Source organism: Chelonia mydas, chromosome 3 (assembly GCF_015237465.2).
Source record: "Chelonia mydas isolate rCheMyd1 chromosome 3, rCheMyd1.pri.v2, whole genome shotgun sequence".
In the NCBI taxonomy this organism is placed as follows: Eukaryota; Metazoa; Chordata; order Testudines; family Cheloniidae; genus Chelonia; species Chelonia mydas.
In genome coordinates, this window is record NC_057851.1 from 167,820,317 (window position 1) to 167,834,201 (window position 13,885).

Genomic DNA, 13,885 nt, shown 5'->3' on the forward strand with positions numbered 1-13,885 from the left:
ACCCGCATGAAAGACCCCCTAAGCTTATTTTTACCAGCTTAGGTTAAAAACTTTCCCAAGGCACAAACTTTGCTTTGTCCTTGAACAGTATGCTGCCACCACCAAGTGATTTAGACAAAGAACAGGGAAAGGACCACTTGGAGTTCCTATTTCCCCAAAATATCCCCCTAAACCCTTACACCCCCTTTCCTGGGGAGGCTTGAGAATAAACAAGATGAGCACAAACCAGCCTTGGATTTTTAAGACCCAAAAAACCCAGTCAGATTCTTAAAAATCAGAACTTTATTAGAAGAACAAAAAAAGATAAGAGAACAAATGGAAGATCAGATCAGAATGGAAGATAATCTTACAGGCAGTTAGATTCAAAACATAGAGAATCCCTCTAGGCAAAACCTCAAGCTACAAAAAGACACAAAAACAGGAATACACATTTCCTCCAGCACAGCAAATTTACAAGCTAAAACAAAGAAAACCTAACACATTTTCTAGCTAGATTACTTAATAACTTTACAGGAGTTGGAGGGCTTGCATCCTTGATCTGTTCCCGCAAAGGTATCACACAAACAGACAAAAGCCTTCCCCCCCCCCCCTCCCCAGATTTGAAAGTATCTTGTCCCCTCATTGGTCATTTTGGGTCAGGTGCCAGCGAGGTTACCTTAGCTTCTTAACCTTTTACAGGTGAAAGGATTTTGCCTCTGGCCAGGAGGGATTTGATAGCACTGTATACAGAAAGGTGGTTACCCTTCCCTTTATATTTATGACAGGGCCAAATTGGCAGGGGCCTTGTGGGTTTTTTTGCCTTCCTCACAGCATCATAGAGGCATAATAGGTAACAGAGGAGTAAGACACATTATTAGTAACTTTAAGAATATTTTAATTCATTGCAACTTGTGGCCTGTGTCAAGTGTGGATAAAAGGCTAACATGGCCAGCACCAGAAGTAAAGGAGACCTGAGATTTTGCTGGTGTATGGGAGAAGAGTAATCATAACATCTTGCAAACGGAGGTCCCCCTGTGGGTATTCCCTGTCTTTCATGCAGAGTCTGGGGTGATGAGGTGGATAGCGTCTCTTGCCAGTATAAAGTGAATAAAGTTGCAGCCTGCTGTTTAAATCCATCCCTGTGTCTTCTTCATTCATCTCCCTGTCCTGATTAAGTAGACGACTCATTGCATATAGTTCAGGTGAACTAGCTAAAGAGTAAAGTTAAAAGCAGTTACAGTTCATAATGGAGAAGCCAGTTTTGCTTAGTTGGAGGACCAATGTGATGAGTTTTTGTGGATGGGGGGTTGCTTGGATAGTTATTAAATCAAGATTGTAGAATTATTAGTCATAGCGGTATATTAATACATTATGCTATGGTAATCCCTAAAGGCCTGTGATACAGCATGGCCAGAGAGCAGCAGAAGAGTGTGAGAAGGGAGCCTTATTCCCTGTAGAGGGAAGAAAGTTTGCTATAGATTAATTAAAGCACCTGAAGCCATTTAGAGCACCTGAAGCCAGTCACATGATAAAAAACCCCTGCTTCAATCAGACAAGGGAAGGCGTTGAAGCAGAGTGGATTGGTGTTAGAGCAGAGACCAGTTTGGAGGAGTTGAAGCAGAGTGGATTGGTGTTGGAGCAGAGAGCAGTTTGCAGGGAAGTAGAGGAGCGTTTGGAGAAATGCTGCGGTGGGCTAAGAAGACCAAGACCCTAGGTAAAGGGACACCTGGTTTGTGCAGAGGGAGGGCAGGAAGCCCCACAAGCAGACGGGCAGGAGAGGGAAATAGCCTAAGGGAAGGAACTGCTAGTTCTAGTGGTTTACCGCTATCCCTAGGGCCCCTGGGCTGGGACCCGGAGTAGAGGACGGGCCCAGGTCCCTCCCTCTCCACTCCCCTCCTCTAGGACAGTAGTGAGGCAGTTAATACCCCAGTTGAGGGGCAAGAAATGGTGCCCTGAACGCCCCCCACCACCACCGAAGAAGAGAAAGTGCGAGACCCATCATAGTAGTGCCGGCAATTTGCCACATGTGGTGTGAGAAGTGGGATCTACACGCTGGGGACTTAAACCAGGGTTAGCCAAAACCCTCCCGTCTCTAAGATGGACGACGTGGTCAAGGCCCTAATACAAGCCACCACAGCCCAGCAGGCAGCTACCCGGGACCAAGCAACCGCCCAGCAGGAGGGGACTCGGATGCAGCAGGAGACTAATCGTCTGTTGATGAGCCAGGCTGCCCAGGACCGAGCCCTGCTGCAAGAGCTGGTAAACTAGATGAAGGCCCTTATGGAGCTGAACTGCAACTGCGACAGGACCCGGACCATACGGGCCAGCCACTGCCTACAGAAAATGACACGGGAGGATGATGTGGAGGTATATCTCCTGGCTTTTGAAAGAGCAGCCCTGCGGGAGGCCTGGCCTCGAGATCAGTGGTCTCGTATCCTCGCCCTGTTCCTGTGTGGGGAGGCTCAGAAGGTCTACTATGATATGGCCACGGAGACTACAGCAGATTACCCGCAGCTGAAGGCAGACATCATGGCCAGATCCGGAGAAACGATGGTGTTGCGAGCCCAGAGGTTCCATGAGTGGCAGTATACAGAGGACAAGACACCCCGATCGCAATTGTTTGACCTGATCCACCTGACCCGGAAATGGCTGTGCCCTGAGGCCCTCAGCTCTGAGAAGATGATGGAGCCCCTGGTTCTGGACCGGTATATGAGGGGGCTACCACCAGGCCTCTGGGCTTGAGTTGGCCAGAATGACCCCTCCACTTATGATGAGTTGGTCTCCCTCATGGAAAGACAGCTGGCACCTCACGAACTGTTCCAGACCCCAGGGGGTGAGACACAGCAAACCAGGAAGCCAGTCCCAAACCCAAGGCCCCAGACTGTCGAACTCCAGGAGAACCATAACTGGGAGGAAAGACACCGAGGAATGGCCTGAGGCTAAGAAGGGACCTGGGGGTTTGGGAAGAGAGGACTGGGGGGGCTGGCCAAATAGCCCCAGGCAGAGGGTGGCACTCTGGAATAAGGAGGCGGTGTTACGAGTGTGGGGAATTGGGGCATATAGCAGCCCAATGTCCCAACAGGGAAGAGCCTATGCAATGTAATCTGGGGGATCACGGGGAGCAATGTGGCCTAATCGGCCTGGTAGGGGTCGCAATGACCTCGCATGGGTATACAAGATCAGTAAAAATGAATGGTACTGAGACCATAACATTAATAGATTCTTGGAGTGCTGTCATGCTGGTCTCGGGGAAGTGGGTGGGGCAAGACCAACTAACCCGGGTCAAAACCACAGGGGTAATGTGCATTCATGGCACCGTAAATTTCTACCCCACAATCCCGGTACGGATTGAGATCCAGGAGAATACTACCAGGGTGACTGCAGGGGTGGTTCCCAGGCTCCCCTACCCTGTCTTAATTGGTAGGGACTTCCCCGGGTTTGAGAGCTTACTCCCCCCAGTAGAGCCAGGGGAGGGTAGCAACCCCCGGATTGAGACGGAGGCACCTACAGATAGCCTCACCCCAGTGTTTGCCGAATTTGCCCCAGAGTTATTCTCATCCCCCGGAAATCCCCGAAAGTCTAGGTGGGAAAGGAGGGAAGATAAAAGATTGGGGACCAGAATTCTAGCAGAGAACCAGAAAACCTCCCTTGTTGGTAGGTTAACCCATTCAGGAGGCCAGGAGATAGTTCAGGCCAGTGAGGACTCTGAAGCGGTTCCTAGCCCAAGTAGGGGCTACCCAGGGGGCGGAGTAGAACCAGGCCCCCTGGAATTAGGTCAGATTGGTACTGCACTTGAGAATTTCAGGCAGGACCAAGCCAATGACCCGCTATAAGCAAATGTAAGGGAGGAGGTAGTAGAAGTAAATGGCGTATCCGTGGAAGGAAAGACCAAAGGCCCAAGGCCATATTATGTGCTCAGACATGTTCTGTTGTACAGGATAGCGCAAATATGAGGGGAAGAAGTAGAGCAACTCTTAGTCCCACAGAAACACACAAGGGCAGTACTAGAGTTAGCTCACAGTCATCTATTTGGGGGACATCTAGGAGTAGACAAGACACTGGATAGAGTCCTAAGAGGTTTTATTGGCCAGGAATACGTGCAGAGGTCCAGCGCTATTGTGCCTCCTGCCCTGAATGCCAGTTGCATAGCCCCCGACCTCACTTGCGGGCCCCAATAGTACCTTTGCCTATTATTGAAGTCCCTTTCGAGAGCATAGCCATGGACATAGTGGGCCCACTGGAAAGATCGGCATGGGGCCACCAAAACATACTATCATCCTTGACTATGCCACGCGGTATCCAGAAGCCATTCCTTTAAGAAACCCCACATCCAAAGCAATAGCAAAAGAACTACTCTAGGTTTTTGCCAGAGTGGACATCCCTAAGGAGATCCTGACAGACCAAGGAACCCCTTTCATGTCAAAATTAATGAAAGACTTATGTACCCTACTGCGCATCCAGGCCATAAGAACCTCAGTCTATCATCCACAAGCAGATGGACTGGTCAAGCGGTTTAGCAGTACCCTTAAAAGTATGATCCAGAAGGTGGTAGCTCAGGATGGAAAAGACTGGGATACCCTTCTACCACATCTAATGTTTGCTATATGGGAAGTCCCCCAGGTGTCCACTGGTTTCTCTCCCTTTGAGCTACTATACGGATGCCACCCATGCGGAATATTAGATATTGCCAAGGAAGACTGGGAAGAACAACCCAACCCAGGAGATAATGTCATTGAGCACGTGACACAGATGAGAGAGCGAATAGCTCGATTAACTCCTATCGTACGAGAACATTTGGAAAAAGCAAAAGAGGCCCAGCGTACATATTACAACCGTCGGGCGAAAATATGGAGATTTCAGCCGGGGGAATGGGTGATGGTGCTAGTGCCGACAGAAGAAAGCAAACTCCTAGCCAGCTGGCATGGACCATATGAGATAGTGGAAGCCATTGGGGAGGTGGACTATAAGGTCAGACAACCAGACCGCCGAAGGCCAGAGCAAATCTACCACATCAACTTACTGAAGCTCTGGTGTGACTGAGAGACGTGCCTGGTCATTCGGGGAGCTCCACCCCAGACAGACGACCCACAGGGGCAGGTGAAGATATCTGCTGAGTTAACTCCAGAACAATGAACAGAGGTCATTGATATGATCCAACGGAACCAGGACGTGTTCTGTACACAGCCGGGCCGTACGACACTGGTCCAACATCATATTATCACCAGGCCCGGAGTAAGGGTGACGATAAAACCGTACCGGATACCGGAAGCTAAAAGGGAAGAAATTAAGACCGAAGTGAAGAAGATGCTGGAACTCGGGGTTATTGAAGAATCCCACAGCCAGTGGTCCAGCCCTATCGTTCTAGTCCCCAAGCCTGATGGCATCCTGAGGTTTTGCAACGACTTCCGGAAGTTGAATGAAGTATCCCAATTCGATGCCTATCCGATACCACGCTAGTTGATCAGTTAGGCAAGGCCCGATACCTAACCACTCTGGACCTGACCAAAGGATATTGGCAAATTCCCCTGGCCAAGAATGCCAAGGAAAAGACTGCCTTCTCTACACCCGATGGCCTGTTCCAATACACTGTCCTCCCTTTCGAACTCCATGGGGCCCCTGCAACATTCCAACGACTTATGGACAAATTGCTGCGACCCCATGCCAAGTATGCCGCTGCCTATTTAGACGACAGTCATCTATAGCCCTGACTGGGAAACGCACCTTGGAAAATTAGAAGCGGTGCTAGACGCCCTGCAGAAGGCTGGCCTCACTGCCAACCCTCTCAAGTGCGTGATAGGACTAGCTGAGGCCAGATACCTCGGGTATGTAGCAGGGAGAGGTTTGGTGAAACCCCAATGGAATAAAGTGGAGGCAATACAAGGTTGGCCTCGACCAGTCCGAAAAAAGCAGGTCAGAGCATTTCTAGGGATAGTAGGATACGATCGGAGATTCATCCCTCATTTCGCCACAAGAGCAGGGCCACTGATGGATCTGATAAAGACTCGGGGCTCCGAGTTAGTAAAGTGGACTGATGCGGCAGAAGGAGCATTTGCAGATTTAAGGACAGCCCTTTGCTGCCATCCAGTACTCATAGCCCCAGACTTCAAGAAGGAATTCATCCTACAAACAGATGCCCCGGAGGTAGGGCTAGGAGCCATCCTTTCGCAGATGGTAGGGGAGGAGGAACACCCAATCTTGTACCTCAGCCGGAAACTCCTCCCCAGGGAACAAAGTACGCTGTCGTTGAAAAGGAATGCCTGGCGGTAAAATGGGCTATGGAGACTCTCCGCTACTACCTATTGGGGCGGCGGTTTACCCTCGTGACAGACCACGCCCCACTCCAGTGGATGCACAGAAACAAGGAGAAGAACGCAAGAGTGACTAGGTGGTTCCTATCCCTGCAGCCCTTCCATTTCCAGGTATAGCATATGGCCAGAAGCCAACACAGCAATGCTGATGGCTTGTCACGAAAGCATTGCCTCTCGTCCCAAGTGGTGTTGAGCAGGGGGGCGGGATATGTGATACAGCATGGCCAGAGGGCAGCAGAAGAATGTTGGAAGGGAGCCTTATTCCCTGTAGAGGGAAGAAAGTTTGCTATAAATTAGAGCACCTGAAGCCAGTCACATGATAAAACCCCCCTGCTTCAATCGGATAAGAGGAGGAGTTGAAGCAGAGTGGATTGGTATTGGAGCAGAGAGCAGTTTGGAGGGAATCAGAGGAGAGTTTGGAGAAGTACTGTGGTGGGCTAAGAAGACCAAGACCCTAGGTAAAGGGACACCTGGTTTGTGCAGAGGGAGGGCAGGAAGCCCCACAAGCAGACGGGCAGGAGAGGGAAGTAGCCTAAGGGAAGGAACCGCTAGTTCTAGTGGTTTACTGCTATCCCTAGGGCCCCTGGGCTGGGACCCCGCTTAGAGGGCGGGCCCGGGTCCCTCCCTCTCCACTCCCCTCCTCTAGGACACTAGTGGGGCAGTTAATACCCCAGTTGAGGGGCAAGAAACGGTGCGCTGAACTCCCCCCCCGCCCCCATCCGCCCGAAGAAGAGAACGTGCAAGACCCATCATAGTAGTGCTGGCAATTTGCCACAGGCCCCATTTGGGATTAAGCCCCCATTGTTGTGTGCACTATACAAACACAGAAAAGAGATAATCCCTACTCTGAACATTTACAATCAGGAGACAAACAGATAATGGGCAGAGGATGTAATGGGGTAGGGTAGGAAATGAATGTGATGAAGAAATGGCACAGCTTTGTTAGTTGCATGCTGTGACACTGGTAAACGAGGTGCCAGCTCTTGCCAAGTCTGTAGGCATCACACAGACAAATTCATCACACAGGAAACCAGACCAGATCACCTGTATGTTGCTGTTGTTGAAGACAGGTGTTAGATTTGTAAGAATGTGTTTAGTGTTTAGACTCTGTAAAATGCTTGTAAACTGCTGCATGCATTAATAATACTTGTAATGTCTGTATTTCATGCTACAAGGTAAAATATAAGTTTGTCTTATAATTGTAAAAATGCCTGCTCTGAAATTGTGAACTCAGATAGGAAGAGTGTGTCCCTCTGCCCATCCAGGAGGATTATCAAAATTAAGTGGGCTATTTTAGGACAAAATCTTTGTTGGTTGCCCCATTTACCCATGGAGAATGATGAGCAGAAGACCTCTTCCCATCGGTTTGAATGCTGGAAGGGGAAATAAAGATAGTTGACATGAAGATTTTTCATCTCTTTGCTCTTTGGACTCTTACAAGGGCTGGCCTAAAAAACAAAAAAGCAGAGATCCCCAGGTCAACCTGGGTTAAACCCTGAGAAGACATTCCGTTCTGACAGATAACTACATCTCTTTCACCTTTTGGAACCATAGACTGAACTCATTTGTGCATGTATGTTGCATGCTTTTAACCTGTATATAACTGTCATTTCTTTTTCCTAGTTAATAAATCCTTAATTAGTTTGCTATAGTATTGGATTGTCTTGTCAACATGGCATTGTCTCTGGTGAGAGATCTAAGGTACAAATTGATATCTGAGGTGAGTGACTGGTCTCTTGGGACTGGAAGCAACCTGAATATTTTGTGATTTTTGGTGTAAGTCACTAAGTCCAGCTTCCCCGGGTGGCAAGATAGACTGGTGAGCCCAAGGGGACTGTCTTGAACCCATGGTAAGACTATTATAGCACTTCAGGAGTTCACATTTGTTACTGGATTGGTGAAATCTAATTATGGAACATACCATCCATTTGGGGTGTCTGCCCTACTTTTGACAGTCTGCCCTGAGGTAGGTACTCACGGTCTTGAACCATTCCAGACAGCATGACACATACATAGTAAGTTTTTCTATTAATTGAGTTTAGAGGTAGGGAGAACAGGAGTGGGAAATGAAAAGGGACAGCTTGATACCTTTCTAGCCATAATCAGCCAGCTGAATTTTTCAGGCATTCATGGCACGAGTCCTAAGGAGGGATTTGAAGGAGGATAAATTAGTGGCTCTTCGGATTTTATCAGGGATTTCATAAGGGACAGCATGAGAGAAAATATAGAAGTGATTAAGGGAGAAGCTCACTGGTGAGTGGTAAAAGCAGGAAATGCTCATGGAGTAAATGGAGGCATGATAGCAGTCTTGGTTTTGTAGCTGAAGCCAGTAATTTAGATACTTGCAGAAACAGGATATGTTTGCTAGCTACCTTTATTTCCAGGAGAAGGATGCATGAGAATGTTCTATGGATTGCACAGCTGTAATTGAGGACAGAATCTGGAGACAGTAGTGTTGCATTAGTGTTACAGCTGGCATAATATGGCCTGGAGAATTTTTGTTACCAGTGATGACAAGGGTGTGGGGAGAAGAGCTTTATTTTCAGGTCAGCTGAATTTGCATGTTTGGCCTTTAGAAAGCATTTTTTTTAACCTTTAAACTGAGCAAATTTGATCTGGAGAGACAGGAGTGGCAGCAGGAGGGCCTCTAGTAGTTACCACAGAAACTGCATTGTATATGCTTGGGAAAGTGGGCTGGGCCTATGTAGCTATCTTAGGTACTTATAAGGCCTTCATTATAGTTACTTGCTCACAGTCCTTAATGTATTTATCATCTCAGCTCCCTTGTGACAGAGGGAAGTACTATTATCCCCATTTGACAGATGGGGAACCGAGGCACAGAGAAACTAAGTGACTTGTGCAAGGTCACACAGGAAGTTTGTGGTAGAATAGGCTATACCCTCTTCTCCTGCCAAAACAGAGTTCACTGTGAGTTGGTATTGGCAGGGCCACCCAGAGCAGTTGATCTTGAAGTTAGCACCAAAATAAGAGGCATGGGGCACTTCAGACTTCTCAGAGCTATTGTGTATATACAAGCTTGAAAGCAGTGTAACTAATGCATTAGTTACACTGCTTTCAAGCTTTTCTTTGCACCCATGATGACTAGAAACTTACTTTTTTCTCTCTTTTTAAATATGAGCTTCGATTAATTAATTATAGGTCTCCTGGAACTGGGTCTCTATGCATGGGCATATTGCCAACCGAGAACATAGAATTTATTTTCAAGAATTTCACCTAGGATATGATAAGCAGAATTCAACTTTGTTATGCAACAGGAAGAAGGAGAAGAAAGTTCACCACTTTTTGGTCTATCCGGCTATCCTGAGGATCCTTCAAGATCTGGATAACGCATTAAGCTTTTCTATTGGAGATTATTCAGCAAGGAACTCTACAGCATGAATTGTAACTATTTTTAAAGTTTTGGATTTATTCCAAGGGAAAGCTTTTGTGCTAAAATGTTTAACTTGGGATCTCAGTTTCTTTACAGGAGTATATTTCATTTTGTGAATATAGATAAATATTAGTATTGTCCCATAGTTTTTATGGGACAAGAAAGGGTTCCCACACCAATAAAATGCAACATTCCATTGGCAAGATAAACCTTTTTAATTAATGTACCATCTCTGCAATTATATAAAAATGATCTGGTAAAGAGCAAAGTGCCTGCAAATAAATGTATGTGCTAGCTTCCCCTTTACAAATTTTCTTAGTGTTTATTTTACTCTGAAATGTTTATTGATGACAGAGTGATGTAAAACCATGCCATCTGTGATTTGTTTATATAGCTTAGTTTATTGGTTAGTTAATATTTTAATGCTGGCTATAGTTTGTAGAGATTTTACATGGCTTTATGGGAAATGTGTGATATGTAGAAGAAAAATTGGTAAATAGGGAAGTAAAGATCATATTGGAAAATATGATGGTACGTATGTAGTCCACTTTATAAAATAATGTGTTTGATATTTCTGAGGATCATTTAAGTGTTCTCTTAAGCTAAGTCACCAGAAGAAGGTGGGGGTTTTTTTGTTTTTGTTTTTTTACAGGACTTCACAACAGGAACCCAACTTGTCTTGCATCTCCAATTACATACATTCCTTCTGTCAGCCCTGAAAGATACTCCGTGTAGGCTAAGAATATTAGGAACAAAAAAATTCTATCTATGATATTGGTCCATTACCAGATGGAAATGGTACAATTATCAATAATGCAGGAAAGGCAGAAGTGTTCAATAAATATTTTTGTTCTGTATTTGGGGGGAAAAACAGATTATGTAGTCACATATGATAACACTTTTTCCATTCTGCTAGTATCTCAGGAGTATGGTCAACAGCAGCTACTAAAGTTAGCATTTTTAAGTCAGCTGGTCTGGATAACTTGCATCCAAGAGTTTTAAAAGAGCTGGCTGAGGACCTTGTTGGACCATTAATGGTGATGTTCAATACATCTTGGAACACTGGGGAAAGTCCCAGAAAACTGGAAGAAAGCTAATGCTGTGCCAATGTTCCAGGTCAGCCTGAATTACAGGCCTGTCAGTCTGACAATGATCCCAAGCAAGTCAATTGAGTGGCTGATGCAGAACTCAATTAATAAAGAATTAAAGGAATATAATATAATTAATGCCAATCAACACGGGTTTATGGAAAATGGATCTTGTCAAACTAACTTATTTTTTTTGAGATTACAAGTTTGGATGATAAAGGTAATAATGCTGATGTAATATAACTTTTGTAAGGCGTTTAATTCGTGCTGCACAACATTTTGATTACAAATCTAGAGCAATATATGATTAACATGACACACATTAAGTGGATTAAAAGATGGCTAACTGATAGCTCTCAATATAATTGTAAGCAGGGAATCATCATCAAGTGGGTATATTATTAGGGGGATCTGCAGGGGATCAGTTCTTGGCCCTACACTATGTAACAATGTTGTCGATGAGTTGGGAAAAAACAAAATAATCCATGATAAAGTTTGCGGATGACACAGGAATTGGGGGAATGGTAAATAATGAAGAGGACAGGTCACTGACACAGTGCGATCAGGATTGCTTGGTAAACTGGGCACAAGCAAATATGCATTTTAATATAGCTAAACGTAAATGTATACATCTAGGTGCAAAGAATGTAGGCCATACTTACAGGATGGGGAACTCTATCCTGGGAAGCAGTAAATCTGAAAAAGATTTGGGGATCATGATGGACAATGACCTGAACATTAGCTCCCAGTGAGACACTGTGGCCAAAAGAGCTAATGCGATCCTAGGATGCATCAACATCAAATACAATACCTCTTTATTTGGCACTGGTGTGACCACTGCTGGAATACTCTGTTGAGTTCTGATGTCCACAATTCAAGAATGATATTGATAAATTGGAGAGGGTTCAGAGAAGAGCCATGAGAATTACCAAAGGAGTAGAAAACATGCCTTACAGTGATAGACTCAAGGAGCTCAGTCTATTTAGCTTAACAAAGAGAGGTTAAGAGGTGTATTGGTTACAGTATGTAAGTACTTCATGGGGAACAAATATTTGATAATAGGCTCTTCAGTCTAGCAAAAACAGATATAACATAATCCAATGACTGGAAGTTGAAGCTAGACCAATTCAGATGGGATAAAAGGTTTAAGTTTTTAACTGTGAGAATAATTAACCATGAGAACAACTTACCAAGGGTCGTGGTGGATTCTCCATCACTAGTAATTTTAAAATCAAAATGGGGTGTTTATTCTAAATTATATGCTCTAGGAATTAGTATTGGGGAAATTCTATGACCTGTGTTATACCAAAGGTCAGACTAGAAGGTCTGTGAATGCTTAATAATATGTTAACTGGTTGTGATCAAGGTCAAGTACAACCAGATAAGATAGTTAAACATGATTTGCCCCATCCAGAATAGGCACAAAGTCTTATTTAAATTATTTTACTTAAAACATATTAATTAACATGTTTTAAAACTTGACCTGTTTTCCTCATCTAATCATGGCTATAGAGGCAAGACAGAATGGAGCAAAGTCTAACAGCAATAAATTACAGCAGAAGTCTGGGGAGATGTCCTTAATATTAAAAATAACTTATTTTCCAGTTACTCTGCACATCATTTATATTTTCATATAGTTTACTGATGTTATATTTCCATGTCTTGGTATAACAGTATGTGGAGTGAAGCCAGATATTTGCACTAAATATTAGGTAGTCAGCTCCACTTCTTTCCACTCTTTCTTCCTTGAAGATCATCTTTAAATAGGGATGATGTAACAACAGAATTTAGCCCATTATGTCCACCCTAATTTTTTGACTTACACTATACATTTGTTTTATTTATCCTTAGAACCATCTCTGTTTTTGTGTTCTGCAAAATCCATTTAAGTATTTTATTTAAGACAGTAAATTCCTCTCGGATCTACAATACAGAACGGTCATATTAGCTGCTGTCTCATAACTTTAAATTCAAAATATGTCTGATGATTAATGGCGCTTATAAAATATGCCTGAGGATTAAATTATGGGCACTGGCCACTGCTTTTTAGAAAAAGCACAGAATACAAAATGTTTTCTTTTTTCCCCCGCTGATGATATATACTGCAGAAACGAGAATGAATTTGTGGAATACTTTAATTTAATAATGAGATGGCTTTTTGGTTATATATATTTTCAGAACTAAACCGTAAGTCTGATTTTATGTAACTAGAAAGATTTAAAGCGATGAAGCGTTCTTTGACTTGCACAAGAATGAACATTGAAGTGTTTCTGCATACAATCAAGAGACTTTCAGATGAACTCTGAAAAATGCCTCTGAGCACATAAGTTTTCGTTGTAATAGGAAAACCATCCAAAAACACATTGTTAGTGCTGCACTGACCAGACCTCAAGGGCAACACATCGTTTTTGCTGTTTACGTTTCAGCTATGTTTCCTCAAGGCATTCGATATTTATTCACATGTGGCATTGTTTGAACAAAAAGAGCTTAGCTAGAGTGATGTGACTTGTGTCAGATGTAGAGTTGTAAGTTCTTCACTAAGTTTAAGCAATTGTCTGCTATATGTTAAAATTCTGAATTTTTTCTCTTATTTGCATAGGTTTTTTCCATTAAACCATTTGTGTATAGTTCAGATGATTGATTCAGTGTGCAGCCATACATTATCTGAAAATTAAGAGAGGATTTTTACTCATTCATGTAGAAGTGGGTAATAGATTATTTAAAGCTTCAATTGATTCCTGTGTGTCTGTGGACATGTACAGTAGTTAGATATCTTCTGTTCACATTCATAATATATACATTTGCATATTTAAAAATACAAAATAAAAGTAAATTAAAGAATCCTAGGAGATCTCCAGATCTTTAACAAGTTTGGGGACAGTGTTTCAGATTAGTTTAACTAACAAGGAACCAGACTAACTGTCGAGATACATGGATATGAATTCCTCAGAAAGAGTTTGTTGAACTGAGGCTTTGGTTCAAGTTGGTCCCTGGTGCATTTACAGTCAGAAGCTAGACAGGAAATTAGGCTTAACTATATACTTATGCTGAATCCTGTGAATACCATTTGGCCTTTCCCCCCAGGTTTATCATAAAGGGATAGATCTGAATAAACAGTA

At 43.9% G+C, this 13,885-nt stretch overlaps 1 protein-coding gene across 5 annotated transcripts in view; it reads left to right on the forward strand.

The window, feature by feature from the left end:
- Positions 1 to 13,885, forward strand: part of PLEKHH2 (pleckstrin homology, MyTH4 and FERM domain containing H2) — a 121,593-nt gene that overhangs the window by 28,666 nt on the left and 79,042 nt on the right. The window contains exon 2 of one of the 5 annotated variants that reach the window (XM_037895833.2): positions 9,563 to 9,689. The exons of the other annotated variants lie outside the window; for them this stretch is intronic. The gene's annotated coding sequence lies outside the window, so the exon portion shown is untranslated. The remainder of the gene's footprint in view (positions 1 to 9,562; positions 9,690 to 13,885) is intronic. 5 annotated transcript variants of the gene reach the window in all.